Source organism: Chiloscyllium punctatum, chromosome 13 (genome assembly GCF_047496795.1).
Source record: "Chiloscyllium punctatum isolate Juve2018m chromosome 13, sChiPun1.3, whole genome shotgun sequence".
Lineage (NCBI taxonomy): Eukaryota > Metazoa > Chordata > Chondrichthyes > Orectolobiformes > Hemiscylliidae > Chiloscyllium > Chiloscyllium punctatum.
The window spans coordinates 77,096,431-77,120,917 of NC_092751.1; the positions used below are offsets into that span (position 1 = coordinate 77,096,431).

The following is a 24,487-nucleotide window of genomic DNA, read 5'->3' on the forward strand; positions in this document are numbered from 1 at the left end:
AGACGGCACTGCGTCCTGAGCACTGACCAAATCAGCCGTGATCTCATTGAAAGCTGCCGCTGACTTGAGTGAAATGTTTCCATCTCCATTCATACCTTTGCTGTCATTTGTAAGGTGCGAGACACCAATGTCAAAGAAGAAAAGCACAAAGTTAGGAAAAGATATTTGCAGCAAAATTGAGTCAAAATTATTTATTGAAAGGAAAATCACACTTGGCAATTTGCTCGATCTCTTTGCGAACATGACCAGCAGAGGTAATCAAGGGAGCTATTGATCTGAGTATTCTTGGACATGAAACAAACAAAGGTTAGTGACATATTCATTTCTTTATTTCGCGAACGAAATGGTCTTTCCTGATGGTTACAATGAAAGAGATGGTTCCCAATAAAAGACAGAGATTAAGTCGCTTGTAGATATACTTCAATGTGATACGATTCACTTTCAGCCCCTAATTACCCCAGAGATGGAGGGGGTGAGTTACTTTTCTTCACTCTTCAATTCCACAGCATGGAGGTACAGATATGAAACCGCCAGAGATGGAGTTCTTGAATTGGGAACCAGCGACACTGAAGGAACTCGGCAGGAGTGAGGACTGCAGATGCTGGAAACCTGATTTTAGATCAGAAAATGCTGGAAAAGCACAGCAGCATCCGAGGAGCAGGAAAGTCGATGTTTCTGTTGCCAGTCTTTCTGCGTTCCGCAAACAATTTTCGTTTTAGGCTCAGATTTCCAGCAACTGCAGCTATTTGTATTATGTTAACATTCATAATGTTTTGGACAAAACCAATGACCTGCTAGCATCGGAAAATCGGCCGAAGTACTGGTACACCGATATGTTAGCTGAACAATACAACCATTCCATGAGCGGGAATACGATCCGGGCCACGGTGCTGAGAGTACCGAATCTTCACAAGTAAATAACAAGACAAGGCGATAGATACTATCGTATTTAGTGTAAATAAAACACCCTTTATGAACATTTTCGTTGCAGATTATTTTCAACTTGTCTTCGTAGATTTACAAAGTGGGAAAAGGCCATTCCGCCTGATCAGAGAGCCATCTATTGCAGTCGCAGTTTCCAACTTTGGCCCAAAGTGTCGTGTGTTCTAATGTTCCCAGGGCAAATGTCAATGACTTTATCCTGTGTTCTTAAATGGCACAGATGTATGACACTTCCACAACGACTTGTCACTCTTTTGAGGAACTCATGCTCATTTTCACCCACAAAGGCACCCCCAAACCGACAATGGTCTCCGTTGTGGTGAGCTGGAATTTGAAATGGACAATAAGACAAATGCAAGTTTTAAATGCGGAAGCACAGAAGCGACGTCCCGGCAGGGCTTTGCAGGGGAGCGTCAACGAGGGGCACGGTTAAAGTGAGACATTCCCCACGAGCCAGGTAGGACTCGAACCTACAATCTTCTGATCCGAAGTCAGACACGTTATCCATTACGCTACTGGCCCAATAGACGCGCAGAGCTACGGCAGAATGTCGATATGTAATGCCATGGACTTTCACGGAATCAGAATTAAAAAGGTGAACAAGCAGCGAAGATAATCACCAACACTGCTTCACTTCGAAGTTTCCAATTTGTGAAGCAGTGCCTTTCACTGGCAAAGGAGAAACATTTGTCCAGAGCTGCCTGCTTCAGGGTCGCCTCCTTCTCTGCTGGAAGTGCCCATCGTTTTATTCACATTCACGACGCGATTTCATGATCTACTCCAGTGAAAACGTGCCATGGTGTCGTCTAAGCAAGACCCTGCCGAAACTCAGCGAGAGACATCTGCTCATTTCGAGCTCAGGATGTGGAATTAGACGAGCTGCGTGACACCTTTTATTGGCGCCGCCACTTCACTGCAAATTAGCGGCTCAAAACGAGCCGTTGTTAGCATCAGCTTGATTTGTACCTTCCTGCAGTGCATTTGCTAAACAACATCAGATAGATCCCATCCGGCCCAGCTGACTTATCTATTTTCACACTCTGCAGTATTTCTAATATCTCTTCCTTGTGAACCTCAATCTCTTCTAGTCTAGACGCAAGTATCTCTGTATCTTCCTCGCCAACATTTTCATTATCTATAGCGAACTCTGTCGAAAAATATTTATTTAGTGCTTCCTCTATCTCCACTGACTCCACACACGACTTCCCACTATTATCCTTGATTGTCCCAAATTTAACTCTCGTCATTCTTTTATTCCTGACATACCTATGGAAAGCCTTAGCGTTAACCCTGACCCTATCTGCCAACAACTTCTCATGTCTCCTCCTGGCTCTTCCCAGCTCTCTTTTTAGGTCTTTCCTGAGATCGTTGGAAACCTCGAGCGCTCTAACTGAGTTTTCACGTTTTGTCCTAACATAAGACTTCTTGTTCTTCTTGACCAGGGATTCCACCTTCCTTAGTAAACCACGGCTCACGCGTTCTATATCTCCCTCCCTGCCTGGCAGGTACATACTTATCGAGGACACACAGGAGCTTTTCCTTGAATAAGCTTCACATTTTTAATGTGCTCACCCCCTACAGTTTCCTACCCAACTCTGCGCTTCCTAAATCTTACCTCATTGCATCGTGATTTCCCTTCCACCAGCTGAAACTCTTGCTCCGTGGAGTACACCTATCCCTTTCCATCACGAAAGTAAACCTGAGAGAATTGTGATCGCTGTCTCCACAGTGCTCACCTACTTCCAAATCTAAAACCTGGCCAGGCTCGTTACCCAGTACTAAATCGAAAGTGGCTTCTTCCCTTGAAGGCATGTCTACATACTGTGTCAGGAATCCCTCCCGCACACACTGGACAAAAACTGACCCATCTATCGTACTCGTACTGTCGTGATCTCAGTCAATATTTGGATATTGTCTTGAGTGTTCCAGAGTTTTTCATTGTCCCACCGTCCAGATGAAGTTTGTATTGCTCACGTACGGGAGCGATAATTCTTTCAATGTCTCAGATCAATTCCTGTGCCGAGAACATCAGAGTCAATGTCCCTTCCTCTACTCGGACTGACAATTTACACTTCTTCAATCTCCTGTGATTCCATTTCCCAAAGAGTTTCTCAAGATTTCCAAAGCTGGAGCCTAAATTATATGGTTTGCTTCCTAAACATTTTTCCAACTGCCAACTGACAATATGTTCACAGTATCTCTTCACAATCCTCTGGCTTTTCCATGTCCAGGGATGAGAAGTCCCATTTGGTGGAGAGAGTTCCTAGGCTGGTGAGTTTCACTTTGGAACAAAGATGGTTAAGTGGCAATTTCCTGCGGTTGTTTGTAATGATGGGAGACGGAGCGGTGGGGAATGAGCACTCTGACGAGCAAGAGGAAGTGTTGCCAATGACCAGAGTCAGAGAACAGAGGACAAGGGATTAAAGGAATCTAATGAAAAGCAGCACTTCTGCTCAGGGCGTTCAATAACAACTGCAGAAATCCGATGTGTCGAGCAGTGTATCTGGAAAGAGAAACAGAGATAATGTTTTAAATGTGGAGCATTTCTGATGAAGAACTCGAGTTTCTCAAGTCTCATCAAATTACAGGCCTGGTTTGCAAAACGGGCTTTCTGAACTTTGAATTGTTCCAGCAGCAAAGCACTGAAAACGTAGTCAGCAGGATTCGAACCTACGTGGGGAAACCCCAATGGATTTCTAATCCATTGCCTTAACCACTCGGCCATGACTACAGACGGCACTGCGTCCTGAGCACTGACCAAATCAGCCGTGATCTCATTGAAAGCTGCCGCTGACTTGAGTGAAATGTTTCCATCTCCATTCATACCTTTGCTGTCATTTGTAAGGTGCGAGACACCAATGTCAAAGAAGAAAAGCACAAAGTTAGGAAAAGATATTTGCAGCAAAATTGAGTCAAAATTATTTATTGAAAGGAAAATCACACTTGGCAATTTGCTCGATCTCTTTGCGAACATGACCAGCAGAGGTAATCAAGGGAGCTATTGATCTGAGTATTCTTGGACATGAAACAAACAAAGGTTAGTGACATATTCATTTCTTTATTTCGCGAACGAAATGGTCTTTCCTGATGGTTACAATGAAAGAGATGGTTCCCAATAAAAGACAGAGATTAAGTCGCTTGTAGATATACTTCAATGTGATACGATTCACTTTCAGCCCCTAATTACCCCAGAGATGGAGGGGGTGAGTTACTTTTCTTCACTCTTCAATTCCACAGCATGGAGGTACAGATATGAAACCGCCAGAGATGGAGTTCTTGAATTGGGAACCAGCGACACTGAAGGAACTCGGCAGGAGTGAGGACTGCAGATGCTGGAAACCTGATTTTAGATCAGAAAATGCTGGAAAAGCACAGCAGCATCCGAGGAGCAGGAAAGTCGATGTTTCTGTTGCCAGTCTTTCTGCGTTCCGCAAACAATTTTCGTTTTAGGCTCAGATTTCCAGCAACTGCAGCTATTTGTATTATGTTAACATTCATAATGTTTTGGACAAAACCAATGACCTGCTAGCATCGGAAAATCGGCCGAAGTACTGGTACACCGATATGTTAGCTGAACAATACAACCATTCCATGAGCGGGAATACGATCCGGGCCACGGTGCTGAGAGTACCGAATCTTCACAAGTAAATAACAAGACAAGGCGATAGATACTATCGTATTTAGTGTAAATAAAACACCCTTTATGAACATTTTCGTTGCAGATTATTTTCAACTTGTCTTCGTAGATTTACAAAGTGGGAAAAGGCCATTCCGCCTGATCAGAGAGCCATCTATTGCAGTCGCAGTTTCCAACTTTGGCCCAAAGTGTCGTGTGTTCTAATGTTCCCAGGGCAAATGTCAATGACTTTATCCTGTGTTCTTAAATGGCACAGATGTATGACACTTCCACAACGACTTGTCACTCTTTTGAGGAACTCATGCTCATTTTCACCCACAAAGGCACCCCCAAACCGACAATGGTCTCCGTTGTGGTGAGCTGGAATTTGAAATGGACAATAAGACAAATGCAAGTTTTAAATGCGGAAGCACAGAAGCGACGTCCCGGCAGGGCTTTGCAGGGGAGCGTCAACGAGGGGCACGGTTAAAGTGAGACATTCCCCACGAGCCAGGTAGGACTCGAACCTACAATCTTCTGATCCGAAGTCAGACACGTTATCCATTACGCTACTGGCCCAATAGACGCGCAGAGCTACGGCAGAATGTCGATATGTAATGCCATGGACTTTCACGGAATCAGAATTAAAAAGGTGAACAAGCAGCGAAGATAATCACCAACACTGCTTCACTTCGAAGTTTCCAATTTGTGAAGCAGTGCCTTTCACTGGCAAAGGAGAAACATTTGTCCAGAGCTGCCTGCTTCAGGGTCGCCTCCTTCTCTGCTGGAAGTGCCCATCGTTTTATTCACATTCACGACGCGATTTCATGATCTACTCCAGTGAAAACGTGCCATGGTGTCGTCTAAGCAAGACCCTGCCGAAACTCAGCGAGAGACATCTGCTCATTTCGAGCTCAGGATGTGGAATTAGACGAGCTGCGTGACACCTTTTATTGGCGCCGCCACTTCACTGCAAATTAGCGGCTCAAAACGAGCCGTTGTTAGCATCAGCTTGATTTGTACCTTCCTGCAGTGCATTTGCTAAACAACATCAGATAGATCCCATCCGGCCCAGCTGACTTATCTATTTTCACACTCTGCAGTATTTCTAATATCTCTTCCTTGTGAACCTCAATCTCTTCTAGTCTAGACGCAAGTATCTCTGTATCTTCCTCGCCAACATTTTCATTATCTATAGCGAACTCTGTCGAAAAATATTTATTTAGTGCTTCCTCTATCTCCACTGACTCCACACACGACTTCCCACTATTATCCTTGATTGTCCCAAATTTAACTCTCGTCATTCTTTTATTCCTGACATACCTATGGAAAGCCTTAGCGTTAACCCTGACCCTATCTGCCAACAACTTCTCATGTCTCCTCCTGGCTCTTCCCAGCTCTCTTTTTAGGTCTTTCCTGAGATCGTTGGAAACCTCGAGCGCTCTAACTGAGTTTTCACGTTTTGTCCTAACATAAGACTTCTTGTTCTTCTTGACCAGGGATTCCACCTTCCTTAGTAAACCACGGCTCACGCGTTCTATATCTCCCTCCCTGCCTGGCAGGTACATACTTATCGAGGACACACAGGAGCTTTTCCTTGAATAAGCTTCACATTTTTAATGTGCTCACCCCCTACAGTTTCCTACCCAACTCTGCGCTTCCTAAATCTTACCTCATTGCATCGTGATTTCCCTTCCACCAGCTGAAACTCTTGCTCCGTGGAGTACACCTATCCCTTTCCATCACGAAAGTAAACCTGAGAGAATTGTGATCGCTGTCTCCACAGTGCTCACCTACTTCCAAATCTAAAACCTGGCCAGGCTCGTTACCCAGTACTAAATCGAAAGTGGCTTCTTCCCTTGAAGGCATGTCTACATACTGTGTCAGGAATCCCTCCCGCACACACTGGACAAAAACTGACCCATCTATCGTACTCGTACTGTCGTGATCTCAGTCAATATTTGGATATTGTCTTGAGTGTTCCAGAGTTTTTCATTGTCCCACCGTCCAGATGAAGTTTGTATTGCTCACGTACGGGAGCGATAATTCTTTCAATGTCTCAGATCAATTCCTGTGCCGAGAACATCAGAGTCAATGTCCCTTCCTCTACTCGGACTGACAATTTACACTTCTTCAATCTCCTGTGATTCCATTTCCCAAAGAGTTTCTCAAGATTTCCAAAGCTGGAGCCTAAATTATATGGTTTGCTTCCTAAACATTTTTCCAACTGCCAACTGACAATATGTTCACAGTATCTCTTCACAATCCTCTGGCTTTTCCATGTCCAGGGATGAGAAGTCCCATTTGGTGGAGAGAGTTCCTAGGCTGGTGAGTTTCACTTTGGAACAAAGATGGTTAAGTGGCAATTTCCTGCGGTTGTTTGTAATGATGGGAGACGGAGCGGTGGGGAATGAGCACTCTGACGAGCAAGAGGAAGTGTTGCCAATGACCAGAGTCAGAGAACAGAGGACAAGGGATTAAAGGAATCTAATGAAAAGCAGCACTTCTGCTCAGGGCGTTCAATAACAACTGCAGAAATCCGATGTGTCGAGCAGTGTATCTGGAAAGAGAAACAGAGATAATGTTTTAAATGTGGAGCATTTCTGATGAAGAACTCGAGTTTCTCAAGTCTCATCAAATTACAGGCCTGGTTTGCAAAACGGGCTTTCTGAACTTTGAATTGTTCCAGCAGCAAAGCACTGAAAACGTAGTCAGCAGGATTCGAACCTACGTGGGGAAACCCCAATGGATTTCTAATCCATTGCCTTAACCACTCGGCCATGACTACAGACGGCACTGCGTCCTGAGCACTGACCAAATCAGCCGTGATCTCATTGAAAGCTGCCGCTGACTTGAGTGAAATGTTTCCATCTCCATTCATACCTTTGCTGTCATTTGTAAGGTGCGAGACACCAATGTCAAAGAAGAAAAGCACAAAGTTAGGAAAAGATATTTGCAGCAAAATTGAGTCAAAATTATTTATTGAAAGGAAAATCACACTTGGCAATTTGCTCGATCTCTTTGCGAACATGACCAGCAGAGGTAATCAAGGGAGCTATTGATCTGAGTATTCTTGGACATGAAACAAACAAAGGTTAGTGACATATTCATTTCTTTATTTCGCGAACGAAATGGTCTTTCCTGATGGTTACAATGAAAGAGATGGTTCCCAATAAAAGACAGAGATTAAGTCGCTTGTAGATATACTTCAATGTGATACGATTCACTTTCAGCCCCTAATTACCCCAGAGATGGAGGGGGTGAGTTACTTTTCTTCACTCTTCAATTCCACAGCATGGAGGTACAGATATGAAACCGCCAGAGATGGAGTTCTTGAATTGGGAACCAGCGACACTGAAGGAACTCGGCAGGAGTGAGGACTGCAGATGCTGGAAACCTGATTTTAGATCAGAAAATGCTGGAAAAGCACAGCAGCATCCGAGGAGCAGGAAAGTCGATGTTTCTGTTGCCAGTCTTTCTGCGTTCCGCAAACAATTTTCGTTTTAGGCTCAGATTTCCAGCAACTGCAGCTATTTGTATTATGTTAACATTCATAATGTTTTGGACAAAACCAATGACCTGCTAGCATCGGAAAATCGGCCGAAGTACTGGTACACCGATATGTTAGCTGAACAATACAACCATTCCATGAGCGGGAATACGATCCGGGCCACGGTGCTGAGAGTACCGAATCTTCACAAGTAAATAACAAGACAAGGCGATAGATACTATCGTATTTAGTGTAAATAAAACACCCTTTATGAACATTTTCGTTGCAGATTATTTTCAACTTGTCTTCGTAGATTTACAAAGTGGGAAAAGGCCATTCCGCCTGATCAGAGAGCCATCTATTGCAGTCGCAGTTTCCAACTTTGGCCCAAAGTGTCGTGTGTTCTAATGTTCCCAGGGCAAATGTCAATGACTTTATCCTGTGTTCTTAAATGGCACAGATGTATGACACTTCCACAACGACTTGTCACTCTTTTGAGGAACTCATGCTCATTTTCACCCACAAAGGCACCCCCAAACCGACAATGGTCTCCGTTGTGGTGAGCTGGAATTTGAAATGGACAATAAGACAAATGCAAGTTTTAAATGCGGAAGCACAGAAGCGACGTCCCGGCAGGGCTTTGCAGGGGAGCGTCAACGAGGGGCACGGTTAAAGTGAGACATTCCCCACGAGCCAGGTAGGACTCGAACCTACAATCTTCTGATCCGAAGTCAGACGCGTTATCCATTACGCTACTGGCCCAATAGACGCGCAGAGCTACGGCAGAATGTCGATATGTAATGCCATGGACTTTCACGGAATCAGAATTAAAAAGGTGAACAAGCAGCGAAGATAATCACCAACACTGCTTCACTTCGAAGTTTCCAATTTGTGAAGCAGTGCCTTTCACTGGCAAAGGAGAAACATTTGTCCAGAGCTGCCTGCTTCAGGGTCGCCTCCTTCTCTGCTGGAAGTGCCCATCGTTTTATTCACATTCACGACGCGATTTCATGATCTACTCCAGTGAAAACGTGCCATGGTGTCGTCTAAGCAAGACCCTGCCGAAACTCAGCGAGAGACATCTGCTCATTTCGAGCTCAGGATGTGGAATTAGACGAGCTGCGTGACACCTTTTATTGGCGCCGCCACTTCACTGCAAATTAGCGGCTCAAAACGAGCCGTTGTTAGCATCAGCTTGATTTGTACCTTCCTGCAGTGCATTTGCTAAACAACATCAGATAGATCCCATCCGGCCCAGCTGACTTATCTATTTTCACACTCTGCAGTATTTCTAATATCTCTTCCTTGTGAACCTCAATCTCTTCTAGTCTAGACGCAAGTATCTCTGTATCTTCCTCGCCAACATTTTCATTATCTATAGCGAACTCTGTCGAAAAATATTTATTTAGTGCTTCCTCTATCTCCACTGACTCCACACACGACTTCCCACTATTATCCTTGATTGTCCCAAATTTAACTCTCGTCATTCTTTTATTCCTGACATACCTATGGAAAGCCTTAGCGTTAACCCTGACCCTATCTGCCAACAACTTCTCATGTCTCCTCCTGGCTCTTCCCAGCTCTCTTTTTAGGTCTTTCCTGAGATCGTTGGAAACCTCGAGCGCTCTAACTGAGTTTTCACGTTTTGTCCTAACATAAGACTTCTTGTTCTTCTTGACCAGGGATTCCACCTTCCTTAGTAAACCACGGCTCACGCGTTCTATATCTCCCTCCCTGCCTGGCAGGTACATACTTATCGAGGACACACAGGAGCTTTTCCTTGAATAAGCTTCACATTTTTAATGTGCTCACCCCCTACAGTTTCCTACCCAACTCTGCGCTTCCTAAATCTTACCTCATTGCATCGTGATTTCCCTTCCACCAGCTGAAACTCTTGCTCCGTGGAGTACACCTATCCCTTTCCATCACGAAAGTAAACCTGAGAGAATTGTGATCGCTGTCTCCACAGTGCTCACCTACTTCCAAATCTAAAACCTGGCCAGGCTCGTTACCCAGTACTAAATCGAAAGTGGCTTCTTCCCTTGAAGGCATGTCTACATACTGTGTCAGGAATCCCTCCCGCACACACTGGACAAAAACTGACCCATCTATCGTACTCGTACTGTCGTGATCTCAGTCAATATTTGGATATTGTCTTGAGTGTTCCAGAGTTTTTCATTGTCCCACCGTCCAGATGAAGTTTGTATTGCTCACGTACGGGAGCGATAATTCTTTCAATGTCTCAGATCAATTCCTGTGCCGAGAACATCAGAGTCAATGTCCCTTCCTCTACTCGGACTGACAATTTACACTTCTTCAATCTCCTGTGATTCCATTTCCCAAAGAGTTTCTCAAGATTTCCAAAGCTGGAGCCTAAATTATATGGTTTGCTTCCTAAACATTTTTCCAACTGCCAACTGACAATATGTTCACAGTATCTCTTCACAATCCTCTGGCTTTTCCATGTCCAGGGATGAGAAGTCCCATTTGGTGGAGAGAGTTCCTAGGCTGGTGAGTTTCACTTTGGAACAAAGATGGTTAAGTGGCAATTTCCTGCGGTTGTTTGTAATGATGGGAGACGGAGCGGTGGGGAATGAGCACTCTGACGAGCAAGAGGAAGTGTTGCCAATGACCAGAGTCAGAGAACAGAGGACAAGGGATTAAAGGAATCTAATGAAAAGCAGCACTTCTGCTCAGGGCGTTCAATAACAACTGCAGAAATCCGATGTGTCGAGCAGTGTATCTGGAAAGAGAAACAGAGATAATGTTTTAAATGTGGAGCATTTCTGATGAAGAACTCGAGTTTCTCAAGTCTCATCAAATTACAGGCCTGGTTTGCAAAACGGGCTTTCTGAACTTTGAATTGTTCCAGCAGCAAAGCACTGAAAACGTAGTCAGCAGGATTCGAACCTACGTGGGGAAACCCCAATGGATTTCTAATCCATTGCCTTAACCACTCGGCCATGACTACAGACGGCACTGCGTCCTGAGCACTGACCAAATCAGCCGTGATCTCATTGAAAGCTGCCGCTGACTTGAGTGAAATGTTTCCATCTCCATTCATACCTTTGCTGTCATTTGTAAGGTGCGAGACACCAATGTCAAAGAAGAAAAGCACAAAGTTAGGAAAAGATATTTGCAGCAAAATTGAGTCAAAATTATTTATTGAAAGGAAAATCACACTTGGCAATTTGCTCGATCTCTTTGCGAACATGACCAGCAGAGGTAATCAAGGGAGCTATTGATCTGAGTATTCTTGGACATGAAACAAACAAAGGTTAGTGACATATTCATTTCTTTATTTCGCGAACGAAATGGTCTTTCCTGATGGTTACAATGAAAGAGATGGTTCCCAATAAAAGACAGAGATTAAGTCGCTTGTAGATATACTTCAATGTGATACGATTCACTTTCAGCCCCTAATTACCCCAGAGATGGAGGGGGTGAGTTACTTTTCTTCACTCTTCAATTCCACAGCATGGAGGTACAGATATGAAACCGCCAGAGATGGAGTTCTTGAATTGGGAACCAGCGACACTGAAGGAACTCGGCAGGAGTGAGGACTGCAGATGCTGGAAACCTGATTTTAGATCAGAAAATGCTGGAAAAGCACAGCAGCATCCGAGGAGCAGGAAAGTCGATGTTTCTGTTGCCAGTCTTTCTGCGTTCCGCAAACAATTTTCGTTTTAGGCTCAGATTTCCAGCAACTGCAGCTATTTGTATTATGTTAACATTCATAATGTTTTGGACAAAACCAATGACCTGCTAGCATCGGAAAATCGGCCGAAGTACTGGTACACCGATATGTTAGCTGAACAATACAACCATTCCATGAGCGGGAATACGATCCGGGCCACGGTGCTGAGAGTACCGAATCTTCACAAGTAAATAACAAGACAAGGCGATAGATACTATCGTATTTAGTGTAAATAAAACACCCTTTATGAACATTTTCGTTGCAGATTATTTTCAACTTGTCTTCGTAGATTTACAAAGTGGGAAAAGGCCATTCCGCCTGATCAGAGAGCCATCTATTGCAGTCGCAGTTTCCAACTTTGGCCCAAAGTGTCGTGTGTTCTAATGTTCCCAGGGCAAATGTCAATGACTTTATCCTGTGTTCTTAAATGGCACAGATGTATGACACTTCCACAACGACTTGTCACTCTTTTGAGGAACTCATGCTCATTTTCACCCACAAAGGCACCCCCAAACCGACAATGGTCTCCGTTGTGGTGAGCTGGAATTTGAAATGGACAATAAGACAAATGCAAGTTTTAAATGCGGAAGCACAGAAGCGACGTCCCGGCAGGGCTTTGCAGGGGAGCGTCAACGAGGGGCACGGTTAAAGTGAGACATTCCCCACGAGCCAGGTAGGACTCGAACCTACAATCTTCTGATCCGAAGTCAGACGCGTTATCCATTACGCTACTGGCCCAATAGACGCGCAGAGCTACGGCAGAATGTCGATATGTAATGCCATGGACTTTCACGGAATCAGAATTAAAAAGGTGAACAAGCAGCGAAGATAATCACCAACACTGCTTCACTTCGAAGTTTCCAATTTGTGAAGCAGTGCCTTTCACTGGCAAAGGAGAAACATTTGTCCAGAGCTGCCTGCTTCAGGGTCGCCTCCTTCTCTGCTGGAAGTGCCCATCGTTTTATTCACATTCACGACGCGATTTCATGATCTACTCCAGTGAAAACGTGCCATGGTGTCGTCTAAGCAAGACCCTGCCGAAACTCAGCGAGAGACATCTGCTCATTTCGAGCTCAGGATGTGGAATTAGACGAGCTGCGTGACACCTTTTATTGGCGCCGCCACTTCACTGCAAATTAGCGGCTCAAAACGAGCCGTTGTTAGCATCAGCTTGATTTGTACCTTCCTGCAGTGCATTTGCTAAACAACATCAGATAGATCCCATCCGGCCCAGCTGACTTATCTATTTTCACACTCTGCAGTATTTCTAATATCTCTTCCTTGTGAACCTCAATCTCTTCTAGTCTAGACGCAAGTATCTCTGTATCTTCCTCGCCAACATTTTCATTATCTATAGCGAACTCTGTCGAAAAATATTTATTTAGTGCTTCCTCTATCTCCACTGACTCCACACACGACTTCCCACTATTATCCTTGATTGTCCCAAATTTAACTCTCGTCATTCTTTTATTCCTGACATACCTATGGAAAGCCTTAGCGTTAACCCTGACCCTATCTGCCAACAACTTCTCATGTCTCCTCCTGGCTCTTCCCAGCTCTCTTTTTAGGTCTTTCCTGAGATCGTTGGAAACCTCGAGCGCTCTAACTGAGTTTTCACGTTTTGTCCTAACATAAGACTTCTTGTTCTTCTTGACCAGGGATTCCACCTTCCTTAGTAAACCACGGCTCACGCGTTCTATATCTCCCTCCCTGCCTGGCAGGTACATACTTATCGAGGACACACAGGAGCTTTTCCTTGAATAAGCTTCACATTTTTAATGTGCTCACCCCCTACAGTTTCCTACCCAACTCTGCGCTTCCTAAATCTTACCTCATTGCATCGTGATTTCCCTTCCACCAGCTGAAACTCTTGCTCCGTGGAGTACACCTATCCCTTTCCATCACGAAAGTAAACCTGAGAGAATTGTGATCGCTGTCTCCACAGTGCTCACCTACTTCCAAATCTAAAACCTGGCCAGGCTCGTTACCCAGTACTAAATCGAAAGTGGCTTCTTCCCTTGAAGGCATGTCTACATACTGTGTCAGGAATCCCTCCCGCACACACTGGACAAAAACTGACCCATCTATCGTACTCGTACTGTCGTGATCTCAGTCAATATTTGGATATTGTCTTGAGTGTTCCAGAGTTTTTCATTGTCCCACCGTCCAGATGAAGTTTGTATTGCTCACGTACGGGAGCGATAATTCTTTCAATGTCTCAGATCAATTCCTGTGCCGAGAACATCAGAGTCAATGTCCCTTCCTCTACTCGGACTGACAATTTACACTTCTTCAATCTCCTGTGATTCCATTTCCCAAAGAGTTTCTCAAGATTTCCAAAGCTGGAGCCTAAATTATATGGTTTGCTTCCTAAACATTTTTCCAACTGCCAACTGACAATATGTTCACAGTATCTCTTCACAATCCTCTGGCTTTTCCATGTCCAGGGATGAGAAGTCCCATTTGGTGGAGAGAGTTCCTAGGCTGGTGAGTTTCACTTTGGAACAAAGATGGTTAAGTGGCAATTTCCTGCGGTTGTTTGTAATGATGGGAGACGGAGCGGTGGGGAATGAGCACTCTGACGAGCAAGAGGAAGTGTTGCCAATGACCAGAGTCAGAGAACAGAGGACAAGGGATTAAAGGAATCTAATGAAAAGCAGCACTTCTGCTCAGGGCGTTCAATAACAACTGCAGAAATCCGATGTGTCGAGCAGTGTATCTGGAAAGAGAAACAGAGATAATGTTTTAAATGTGGAGCATTTCTGATGAAGAACTCGAGTTTCTCAAGTCTCATCAAATTACAGGCCTGGTTTGCAAAACGGGCTTTCTGAACTTTGAATTGTTCCAGCAGCAAAGCACTGAAAACGTAGTCAGCAGGATTCGAACCTACGTGGGGAAACCCCAATGGATTTCTAATCCATTGCCTTAACCACTCGGCCATGACTACAGACGGCACTGCGTCCTGAGCACTGACCAAATCAGCCGTGATCTCATTGAAAGCTGCCGCTGACTTGAGTGAAATGTTTCCATCTCCATTCATACCTTTGCTGTCATTTGTAAGGTGCGAGACACCAATGTCAAAGAAGAAAAGCACAAAGTTAGGAAAAGATATTTGCAGCAAAATTGAGTCAAAATTATTTATTGAAAGGAAAATCACACTTGGCAATTTGCTCGATCTCTTTGCGAACATGACCAGCAGAGGTAATCAAGGGAGCTATTGATCTGAGTATTCTTGGACATGAAACAAACAAAGGTTAGTGACATATTCATTTCTTTATTTCGCGAACGAAATGGTCTTTCCTGATGGTTACAATGAAAGAGATGGTTCCCAATAAAAGACAGAGATTAAGTCGCTTGTAGATATACTTCAATGTGATACGATTCACTTTCAGCCCCTAATTACCCCAGAGATGGAGGGGGTGAGTTACTTTTCTTCACTCTTCAATTCCACAGCATGGAGGTACAGATATGAAACCGCCAGAGATGGAGTTCTTGAATTGGGAACCAGCGACACTGAAGGAACTCGGCAGGAGTGAGGACTGCAGATGCTGGAAACCTGATTTTAGATCAGAAAATGCTGGAAAAGCACAGCAGCATCCGAGGAGCAGGAAAGTCGATGTTTCTGTTGCCAGTCTTTCTGCGTTCCGCAAACAATTTTCGTTTTAGGCTCAGATTTGCAGCAACTGCAGCTATTTGTATTATGTTAACATTCATAATGTTTTGGACAAAACCAATGACCTGCTAGCATCGGAAAATCGGCCGAAGTACTGGTACACCGATATGTTAGCTGAACAATACAACCATTCCATGAGCGGGAATACGATCCGGGCCACGGTGCTGAGAGTACCGAATCTTCACAAGTAAATAACAAGACAAGGCGATAGATACTATCGTATTTAGTGTAAATAAAACACCCTTTATGAACATTTTCGTTGCAGATTATTTTCAACTTGTCTTCGTAGATTTACAAAGTGGGAAAAGGCCATTCCGCCTGATCAGAGAGCCATCTATTGCAGTCGCAGTTTCCAACTTTGGCCCAAAGTGTCGTGTGTTCTAATGTTCCCAGGGCAAATGTCAATGACTTTATCCTGTGTTCTTAAATGGCACAGATGTATGACACTTCCACAACGACTTGTCACTCTTTTGAGGAACTCATGCTCATTTTCACCCACAAAGGCACCCCCAAACCGACAATGGTCTCCGTTGTGGTGAGCTGGAATTTGAAATGGACAATAAGACAAATGCAAGTTTTAAATGCGGAAGCACAGAAGCGACGTCCCGGCAGGGCTTTGCAGGGGAGCGTCAACGAGGGGCACGGTTAAAGTGAGACATTCCCCACGAGCCAGGTAGGACTCGAACCTACAATCTTCTGATCCGAAGTCAGACGCGTTATCCATTACGCTACTGGCCCAATAGACGCGCAGTGCTACGGCAGAATGTCGATATGTAATGCCATGGACTTTCACGGAATCAGAATTAAAAAGGTGAACAAGCAGCGAAGATAATCACCAACACTGCTTCACTTCGAAGTTTCCAATTTGTGAAGCAGTGCCTTTCACTGGCAAAGGAGAAACATTTGTCCAGAGCTGCCTGCTTCAGGGTCGCCTCCTTCTCTGCTGGAAGTGCCCATCGTTTTATTCACATTCACGACGCGATTTCATGATCTACTCCAGTGAAAACGTGCCATGGTGTCGTCTAAGCAAGACCCTGCCGAAACTCAGCGAGAGACATCTGCTCATTTCGAGCTCAGGATGTGGAATTAGACGAGCTGCGTGACACCTTTTATTGGCGCCGCCACTTCACTGCAAATTAGCGGCTCAAAACGAGCCGTTGTTAGCATCAGCTTGATTTGTACCTTCCTGCAGTGCATTTGCTAAACAACATCAGATAGATCCCATCCGGCCCAGCTGACTTATCTATTTTCACACTCTGCAGTATTTCTAATATCTCTTCCTTGTGAACCTCAATCTCTTCTAGTCTAGACGCAAGTATCTCTGTATCTTCCTCGCCAACATTTTCATTATCTATAGCGAACTCTGTCGAAAAATATTTATTTAGTGCTTCCTCTATCTCCACTGACTCCACACACGACTTCCCACTATTATCCTTGATTGTCCCAAATTTAACTCTCGTCATTCTTTTATTCCTGACATACCTATGGAAAGCCTTAGCGTTAACCCTGATCCTATCTGCCAACAACTTCTCATGTCTCCTCCTGGCTCTTCCCAGCTCTCTTTTTCGGTCTTTCCTGAGATCGTTGGAAACCTCGAGCGCTCTAACTGAGTTTTCACGTTTTGTCCTAACATAAGACTTCTTGTTCTTCTTGACCAGGGATTCCACCTTCCTTAGTAAACCACGGCTCACGCGTTCTATATCTCCCTCCCTGCCTGGCAGGTACATACTTATCGAGGACACACAGGAGCTTTTCCTTGAATAAGCTTCACATTTTTAATGTGCTCACCCCCTACAGTTTCCTACCCAACTCTGCGCTTCCTAAATCTTACCTCATTGCATCGTGATTTCCCTTCCACCAGCTGAAACTCTTGCTCCGTGGAGTACACCTATCCCTTTCCATCACGAAAGTAAACCTGAGAGAATTGTGATCGCTGTCTCCACAGTGCTCACCTACTTCCAAATCTAAAACCTGACCAGGCTCGTTACCCAGTACTAAATCGAAAGTGGCTTCTTCCCTTGAAGGCATGTCTACATACTGTGTCAGGAATCCCTCCCGCACACACTGGACAAAAACTGACCCATCTATCGTACTCGTACTGTCGTGATCTCAGTCAATATTTGGATATTGTCTTGAGTGTTCCAGAGTTTTTCATTGTCCCACCGTCCAGATGAAGTTTGTATTGCTCACGTACGGGAGCGATAATTCTTTCAATGTCTCAGATCAATTCCTGTGCCGAGAACATCAGAGTCAATGTCCCTTCCTCTACTCGGACTGACAATTTACACTTCTTCAATCTCCTGTGATTCCATTTCCCAAAGAGTTTCTCAAGATTTCCAAAGCTGGAGCCTAAATTATATGGTTTGCTTCCTAAACATTTTTCCAACTGCCAACTGACAATATGTTCACAGTATCTCTTCACAATCCTCTGGCTTTTCCATGTCCAGGGATGAGAAGTCCCATTTGGTGGAGAGAGTTCCTAGGCTGGTGAGTTTCACTTTGGAACAAAGATGGTTAAGTGGCAATTTCCTGCGGTTGTTTGTAATGATGGGAGACGGAGCGGTGGGGAATGAGCACTCTGACGAGCAAGAGGAAGTGTTGCCAATGACCAGAGTCAGAGAACAGAGGACAAGGGATTAAAGGAATCTAATGAAAAGCAGCACTTCTGCTCAGGGCGTTCAATAACAACTGCAGAAACCCGATGTGTCGAGCAGTGTATCTGGAAAGAGAAACAGAGATAATGTTTTAAATGTGGAGCATTTCTGATGAAGAACTCGAGTTTCTCAAGTCTAATCAAATTACAGGCCTGGTTTGCAAAACAGGCTTTCTGAACTTTGAATTGTTCCAGCAGCAAAGCACGGAAAACGTAGTCAGCAGGATTCGAACCTACGTGGGGAACCCCCAATGGATTTCTAATCCATCGCCTTAACCACTCGGCCATGACAACAGATGGCACTGCGTCCTGAGCACTGACCAAATCAGCCGTGATCTCATTGAAAGCTGCCGCTGACTTGAGTGAAATGTTTCCATCTCCATTCATACCTTTGCTGTCATTTGTAAGGTGCGAGACACCAATGTCAAAGAAGAAAAGCACAAAGTTAGGAAAAGATATTTGCAGCAAAATTGAGTCAAAATTATTTATTGAAAGGAAAATCACACTTGGCAATTTGCTCGATCTCTTTGCGAACATGACCAGCAGAGGTAATCAAGGGAGCTATTGATCTGAGTATTCTTGGACATGAAACAAACAAAGGTTAGTGACATATTCATTTCTTTATTTAGCGAACGAAATGGTCTTTCCTGATGGTTACAATGAAAGAGATGGTTCCCAATAAAAGACAGAGATCAAGTCGCTTGTAGATATACTTCAATGTGATACGATTCACTTTCAGCCCCTAATTACCCCAGAGATGGAGGGGGTGAGTTACTTTTCTTCACTCTTCAATTCCACAGCATGGAGGTACAGATATGAAACCGCCAGAGATGGAGTTCTTGAATTGGGAACCAGTGACACTGAAGGAACTCGGCAGGAGTGAGGACTGCAGATGCTGGAAACCTGATTTTAGATCAGAAAATGCTGGAAAAGCACAGCAGCATCCGAGGAGCAGGAAAGTCGATGTTTCTGTTGCCAGTCTTTCTGCATTCTGCAAACAATTTTCGTTTTAGGCTCAGATTTCCAGCAACTGCAGCTATTTGTATTATGTTAACATTCATAATGTTTTGGACAAAACCAATGAGCTGCTAGCATCGGAAAATCGGCAGAAGTACTGGTACACCGATATGTTAGCTGAACAATACAACCATTCCATGAGCGGGAATACGATCCGGGCCACGGTGCTGAGAGTACCGAAACTTCACAAGTAAATAACAAGACAAGGCGATAGATACTATCGTATTTAGTGTAAATAAAACACCCTTTATGAACATTTTCGTTGCAGATTATTTTCAACTTGTCTTCGTAGATTTACAAATTGGGGAAAGGCCATTCCACCTGATCAGAGAGCCATCTATTCCAGTCGCAGTTTCCAACTTTGGCCCAAAGTGTCGTGTGTTGTAATGTTCCCAGGGCAAATGTCAATGACTTTATCCTGTGTTCTTAAATGGCACAGATGTATGACACTTCCACAACGACTTGTCACTCTTTTGAGGAACTCATGCTCATTTTCACCCACAAAGGGAGACACACAGAAATGCACCCCCAAACCGACAGAGGTCTCCGTTGTGGTGAGCTGGAATTTGAAATGGACAATAAGACAAACGCAAGTTTTAAATGCGGAAGCACAGAAGCGACGTCCCGGCAGGGGAGCGCCAACGAGGGGCACGGTTAAAGTGAGACATTCCCCACGAGCCAGGTAGGACTCGAACCTACAATCTTCTGCTCCGAAGTCAGACGCGTTATCCATTACTCTACTGGCCCAAGCGACACGCGCAGCAACGGCAGAATGTCGATATGTAATGCCATGGACTTTCACGGAATCAGAATTAAAAAGGTGAACAAGCAGCGAAGATAATCACCAACACTGCTTCACTTCGAAGTTTCCAATTTGTGAAGCAGTGCCTTTCACTGGCAAAGGAGAAACATTTGTCCAGAGCTGCCTGCTTCAGGGTCGCCTCCTTCTCTGCTGGAAGTGCCCATCGTTTTATTCACATTCACGACGCGATTTCATGATCTACTCCAGTGAAAACGTGTCATGGTGTCGTCTAAGCAAGACCCTGCCGAAACTCAGCGAGAGACATCTGCTCATTTCGAGCTCAGGATGTGGAATTAGACGAGCTGCGTGACACCTTTTATTGGCGCCGCCACTTCACTGCAAATTAGCGGCTCAAAACGAGCCGTTGTTAGCATCAGCTTGATTTGTACCTTCCTGCAGTGCATTTGCTAAACAACATCAGATAGATCCCATCCGGCCCAGCTGACTTATCTATTTTCACACTCTGCAGTATTTCTAATATCTCTTCCTTGTGAACCTCAATCTCTTCTAGTCTAGACGCAAGTATCTCTGTATCTTCCTCGCCAACATTTTCATTATCTATAGCGAACTCTGTCGAAAAATATTTATTTAGTGCTTCCTCTATCTCCACTGACTCCACACACGACTTCCCACTATTATCCTTGATTGTCCCAAATTTAACTCTCGTCATTCTTTTATTCCTGACATACCTATGGAAAGCCTTAGCGTTAACCCTGATCCTATCTGCCAACAACTTCTCATGTCTCCTCCTGGCTCTTCCCAGCTCTCTTTTTAGGTCTTTCCTGAGATCGTTGGAAACCTCGAGCGCTCTAACTGAGTTTTCACGTTTTGTCCTAACATAAGACTTCTTGTTCTTCTTGACCAGGGATTCCACCTTCCTTAGTAAACCACGGCTCACGCGTTCTATATCTCCACAGTGCTCACCTACTTCCAAATCTAAAACCTGGCCAGGCTCGTTACCCAGTACTAAATCAAAAGTGGCTTCTTCCCTTGAAGCCATGTCTACATACTGTGTCAGGAATCCCTCCCGCACACACTGGACAAAAACTGACCCATCTATCGTACTCGTACTGTCGTGATCTCAGTCAATATTTGGATATTGTCTTGAGTGTTCCAGAGTTTTTCATTGTCCCACCGTCCAGATGAAGTTTGTATTGCTCACGTACGGGAGCGAGAATTCTTTCAATGTCTCTGATCAATTCCTGTGCCGAGAACATCAGAGTCAATTTCCCTTCCTCTACTCGGACTGACAATTTACACTTCTTCAATCTCCTGTGATTCCATTTCCCAAAGAGTTTCTCAAGATTTCCAAAGCTGGAGCCTAAATTATATGGTTTGCTTCCTAAACATTTTTCCAACTGCCAACTGACAATATGTTCACAGTATCTCTTCACAATCCTCTGGCTTTTCCATGTCCAGGGATGAGAAGTCCCATTTGGTGGAGAGAGTTCCTAGGCTGGTGAGTTTCACTTTGGAACAAAGATGGTTCAGTGGCAATTTCCTGCGGTGGATTGTAATGATGGGAGACGGAGCGGTGGGGAATGAGCACTCTGACGAGCAAGAGGAAGTGTTGCCAATGACCAGAGTCAGAGAACAGAGGACAAGGGATTAAAGGAATCTAATGAAAAGCAGCACTTCTGCTCAGGGCGTTCAATAACAACTGCAGAAACCCGATGTGTCGAGCAGTGTATCTGGAAAGAGAAACAGAGATAATGTTTTAAATGTGGAGCATTTCTGATGAAGAACTCGAGTTTCTCAAGTCTCATCAAATTACAGGCCTGGTTTGCAAAACAGCCGTTCTGAACTTTGAATTGTTCCAGCAGCAAAGCATGGATAACGTAGTCAGCAGAATTCGAACCTACGTGGGGAAACCCCAAGGGATTTCAAATCCATCGCCTTAACCACTCGGCCATGACTACAGACGGCACCGCGCCCTGACCACTGACCAAATCAGCCGTGATCTCATTGAAAGCTGCCGCTGACTTGAGTGAAATGTTTCCATCTCCATTCATACCTTTGCTGTCATTTGTAAGGTGCGAGACACCAATGTCAAAGAAGAAAAGCACAAAGTTAGGAAAAGATATTTGCAGCAAAATTGAGTCAAAATTATTTATTGAAAGGAAAATCACACTTGGCAATTTGCTCGATCTCTTTGCGAACATGACCAGCAGAGGTAATCCAGGGAGCTATTGATCTGAGTATTCTTGGACATGAAACAAACAAAGGTTAGTGACATATTCATTTCGTTATTTAGCGAACGAAATGGTCTTTCCTGATGGTTACAATGAAAGAGATGGTTCCCAATAATAGACAGAGATTAAGTCGCTTGTAGATATACTTCAATGTGATACGATTCACTTACAGCCCCTAATTACCCCAGAGATGGAGGGGGTGAGTTACTTTTCTTCACTCTTCAATTCCACAGCATGGAGGTACAGATATGAAACCGCCAGAGATGGAGATCTTGAATTGGGAACCAGCGACACTGAAGGAACTCGGCAGGAGTGAGGACTGCAGATGCTGGAAACCTGATTTTAGATCAGAAAATGCTGGAAAAGCACAGCAGCATCCGAGGAGCAGGAAAGTCGATGTTTCTGTTGCCAGTCTTTCTGCGTTCCGCAAACAATTTTCGTTTTAGGCTCAGATTTCCAGCAACTGCAGCTATTTGTATTATGTTAACATTCATAATGTTTTGGACAAAACCAATGACCTGCTAGCATCGGAAAATCGGCAGAAGTACTGGTACACCGATATGTTAGCTGAACAATACACCCATTCCATGAGTGGGAATACGATCCGGGCCACGGTGCTGAGAGTACCGAATCTTCACAAGTAAACAACAAGACAAGGCGATAGATACTATCGTATTTAGTGTAAATAAAACACCCTTTATGAACATTTTCGTTGCAGATTATTTTCAACTTGTCTTCGTAGATTTACAAAGTGGGAAAAGGCCATTCCGCCTGATCAGAGAGCCATCTATTCCAGTCGCAGTTTCCAACTTTGGCCCAAAGTGTCGTGTGTTGTAATGTTCCCAGGGCAAATGTCAATGACTTTATCCTGTGTTCTTAAATGGCACAGATGTATGACACTTCCACAACGACTTGTCACTCTTTTGAGGAACTCATGCTCATTTTCACCCACAAAGGGAGACACACAGAAAGGCACCCCCAAACCGACAGAGGTCTCCGTTGTGGTGAGCTGGAATTTGAAATGGACAATAAGACAAATGCAAGTTTTAAATGCGGAAGCACAGAAGCGACGTCCCGGCAGGGGAGCGTCAACGAGGGGCACGGTTAAAGTGAGACATTCCCCACGAGCCAGGTAGGACTCGAACCTACAATCTTCTGATCCGAAGTCAGACGCGTTATCCATGACGCTACTGGCCCAATAGAGACGCACAGCAACGGCAGAATGTCGATATGTAATGCCATGGACGTTCACGGAATCAGAATTAAAAAGGTGAACAAGCAGCGAAGATAATCACCAACACTGCTTCACTTCGAAGTTTCCAATTTGTGAAGCAGTGCCTTTAACTGGCAAAGGAGAAACATTTGTCCAGAGCTGACTGCTTCAGGGTCGCCTCCTTCTCTGCTGGAAGTGCCCATCGTTTTATTCACATTCACGACGCGATTTCATGATCTACTCCAGTGAAAACGTGTCATGGTGTCGTCTAAGCAAGACCCTGCCGAAACTCAGCGAGAGACATCTGCTCATTTCGAGCTCAGGATGTGGAATTAGACGAGCTGCGTGACACCTTTTATTGGCGCCGCCACTTCACTGCAAATTAGCGGCTCAAAACGAGCCGTTGTTAGCATCAGCTTGATTTGTACCTTCCTGCAGTGCATTTGCTAAACAACATCAGATAGATCCCATCCGGCCCAGCTGACTTATCTATTTTCACACTCTGCAGTATTTCTAATATCTCTTCCTTGTGAACCTCAATCTCTTCTAGTCTAGACGCAAGTATCTCTGTATCTTCCTCGCCAACATTTTCATTATCTATAGCGAACTCTGTCGAAAAATATTTATTTAGTGCTTCCTCTATCTCCACTGACTCCACACACGACTTCCCACTATTATCCTTGATTGTCCCAAATTTAACTCTCCTCATTCTTTTATTCCTGACATACCTATGGAAAGCCTTAGCGTTAACCCTGATCCTATCTGCCAACAACTTCTCATGTCTCCTCCTGGCTCTTCCCAGCTCTCTTTTTAGGTCTTTCCTGAGATCGTTGGAAACCTCGAGCGCTCTAACTGAGTTTTTACGTTTTGTCCTAACATAAGACTTCTTGTTCTTCTTGACCAGGGATTCCACCTTCCTTAGTAAACCACGGCTCACGCGTTCTATATCTTCCTCCCTGCCTGACAGGTACATACTTATCGAGGACACACAGGAGCTTTTCCTTGAATAAGCTTCACATTTTTAATGTGCTCACCCCCTACAGTTACCTACCCAACTCTGCGCTTCCTAAATCTTACCTCATTGCATCGTGATTTCCCTTCCACCAGCTGAAACTCTTGCTCCGTGGAGTACACCTATCCCTTTCCATCACGAAAGTAAACCTGAGAGAATTGTGATCGCTGTCTCCACAGT

The 24,487-nt window shown here is 44.4% G+C and overlaps 12 non-coding genes across 12 annotated transcripts; all 12 read right to left on the bottom strand.

Moving 5' to 3' along the window:
* Nucleotides 1-1,391: 1,391 nt before the first annotated feature.
* On the bottom strand, nt 1,392-1,464 carry trnar-ucg (transfer RNA arginine (anticodon UCG)). Its single transcript has one exon. It is a non-coding gene; the product is annotated as a tRNA-Arg (tRNA).
* A 2,127-nt stretch (nt 1,465-3,591) lies between these two features.
* Nucleotides 3,592-3,673, bottom strand: trnas-aga (transfer RNA serine (anticodon AGA)). The gene has a single exon. It is a non-coding gene; the product is annotated as a tRNA-Ser (tRNA).
* Nucleotides 3,674-5,064: 1,391 nt separating this feature from the next.
* On the bottom strand, nt 5,065-5,137 carry trnar-ucg (transfer RNA arginine (anticodon UCG)). Its single transcript has one exon. It is a non-coding gene; the product is annotated as a tRNA-Arg (tRNA).
* Nucleotides 5,138-7,264: 2,127 nt separating this feature from the next.
* On the bottom strand, nt 7,265-7,346 carry trnas-aga (transfer RNA serine (anticodon AGA)). The gene has a single exon. It is a non-coding gene; the product is annotated as a tRNA-Ser (tRNA).
* A 1,391-nt stretch (nt 7,347-8,737) lies between these two features.
* trnar-ucg (transfer RNA arginine (anticodon UCG)) lies at nt 8,738-8,810 on the bottom strand. The gene has a single exon. It is a non-coding gene; the product is annotated as a tRNA-Arg (tRNA).
* Nucleotides 8,811-10,937: 2,127 nt separating this feature from the next.
* On the bottom strand, nt 10,938-11,019 carry trnas-aga (transfer RNA serine (anticodon AGA)). Its single transcript has one exon. It is a non-coding gene; the product is annotated as a tRNA-Ser (tRNA).
* Nucleotides 11,020-12,410: 1,391 nt separating this feature from the next.
* On the bottom strand, nt 12,411-12,483 carry trnar-ucg (transfer RNA arginine (anticodon UCG)). The gene has a single exon. It is a non-coding gene; the product is annotated as a tRNA-Arg (tRNA).
* A 2,127-nt stretch (nt 12,484-14,610) lies between these two features.
* trnas-aga (transfer RNA serine (anticodon AGA)) lies at nt 14,611-14,692 on the bottom strand. The gene has a single exon. It is a non-coding gene; the product is annotated as a tRNA-Ser (tRNA).
* Nucleotides 14,693-16,083: 1,391 nt separating this feature from the next.
* trnar-ucg (transfer RNA arginine (anticodon UCG)) lies at nt 16,084-16,156 on the bottom strand. Its single transcript has one exon. It is a non-coding gene; the product is annotated as a tRNA-Arg (tRNA).
* A 2,127-nt stretch (nt 16,157-18,283) lies between these two features.
* trnas-aga (transfer RNA serine (anticodon AGA)) lies at nt 18,284-18,365 on the bottom strand. Its single transcript has one exon. It is a non-coding gene; the product is annotated as a tRNA-Ser (tRNA).
* A 3,362-nt stretch (nt 18,366-21,727) lies between these two features.
* Nucleotides 21,728-21,809, bottom strand: trnas-uga (transfer RNA serine (anticodon UGA)). Its single transcript has one exon. It is a non-coding gene; the product is annotated as a tRNA-Ser (tRNA).
* A 1,397-nt stretch (nt 21,810-23,206) lies between these two features.
* trnar-ucg (transfer RNA arginine (anticodon UCG)) lies at nt 23,207-23,279 on the bottom strand. Its single transcript has one exon. It is a non-coding gene; the product is annotated as a tRNA-Arg (tRNA).
* Nucleotides 23,280-24,487: the final 1,208 nt, after the last annotated feature.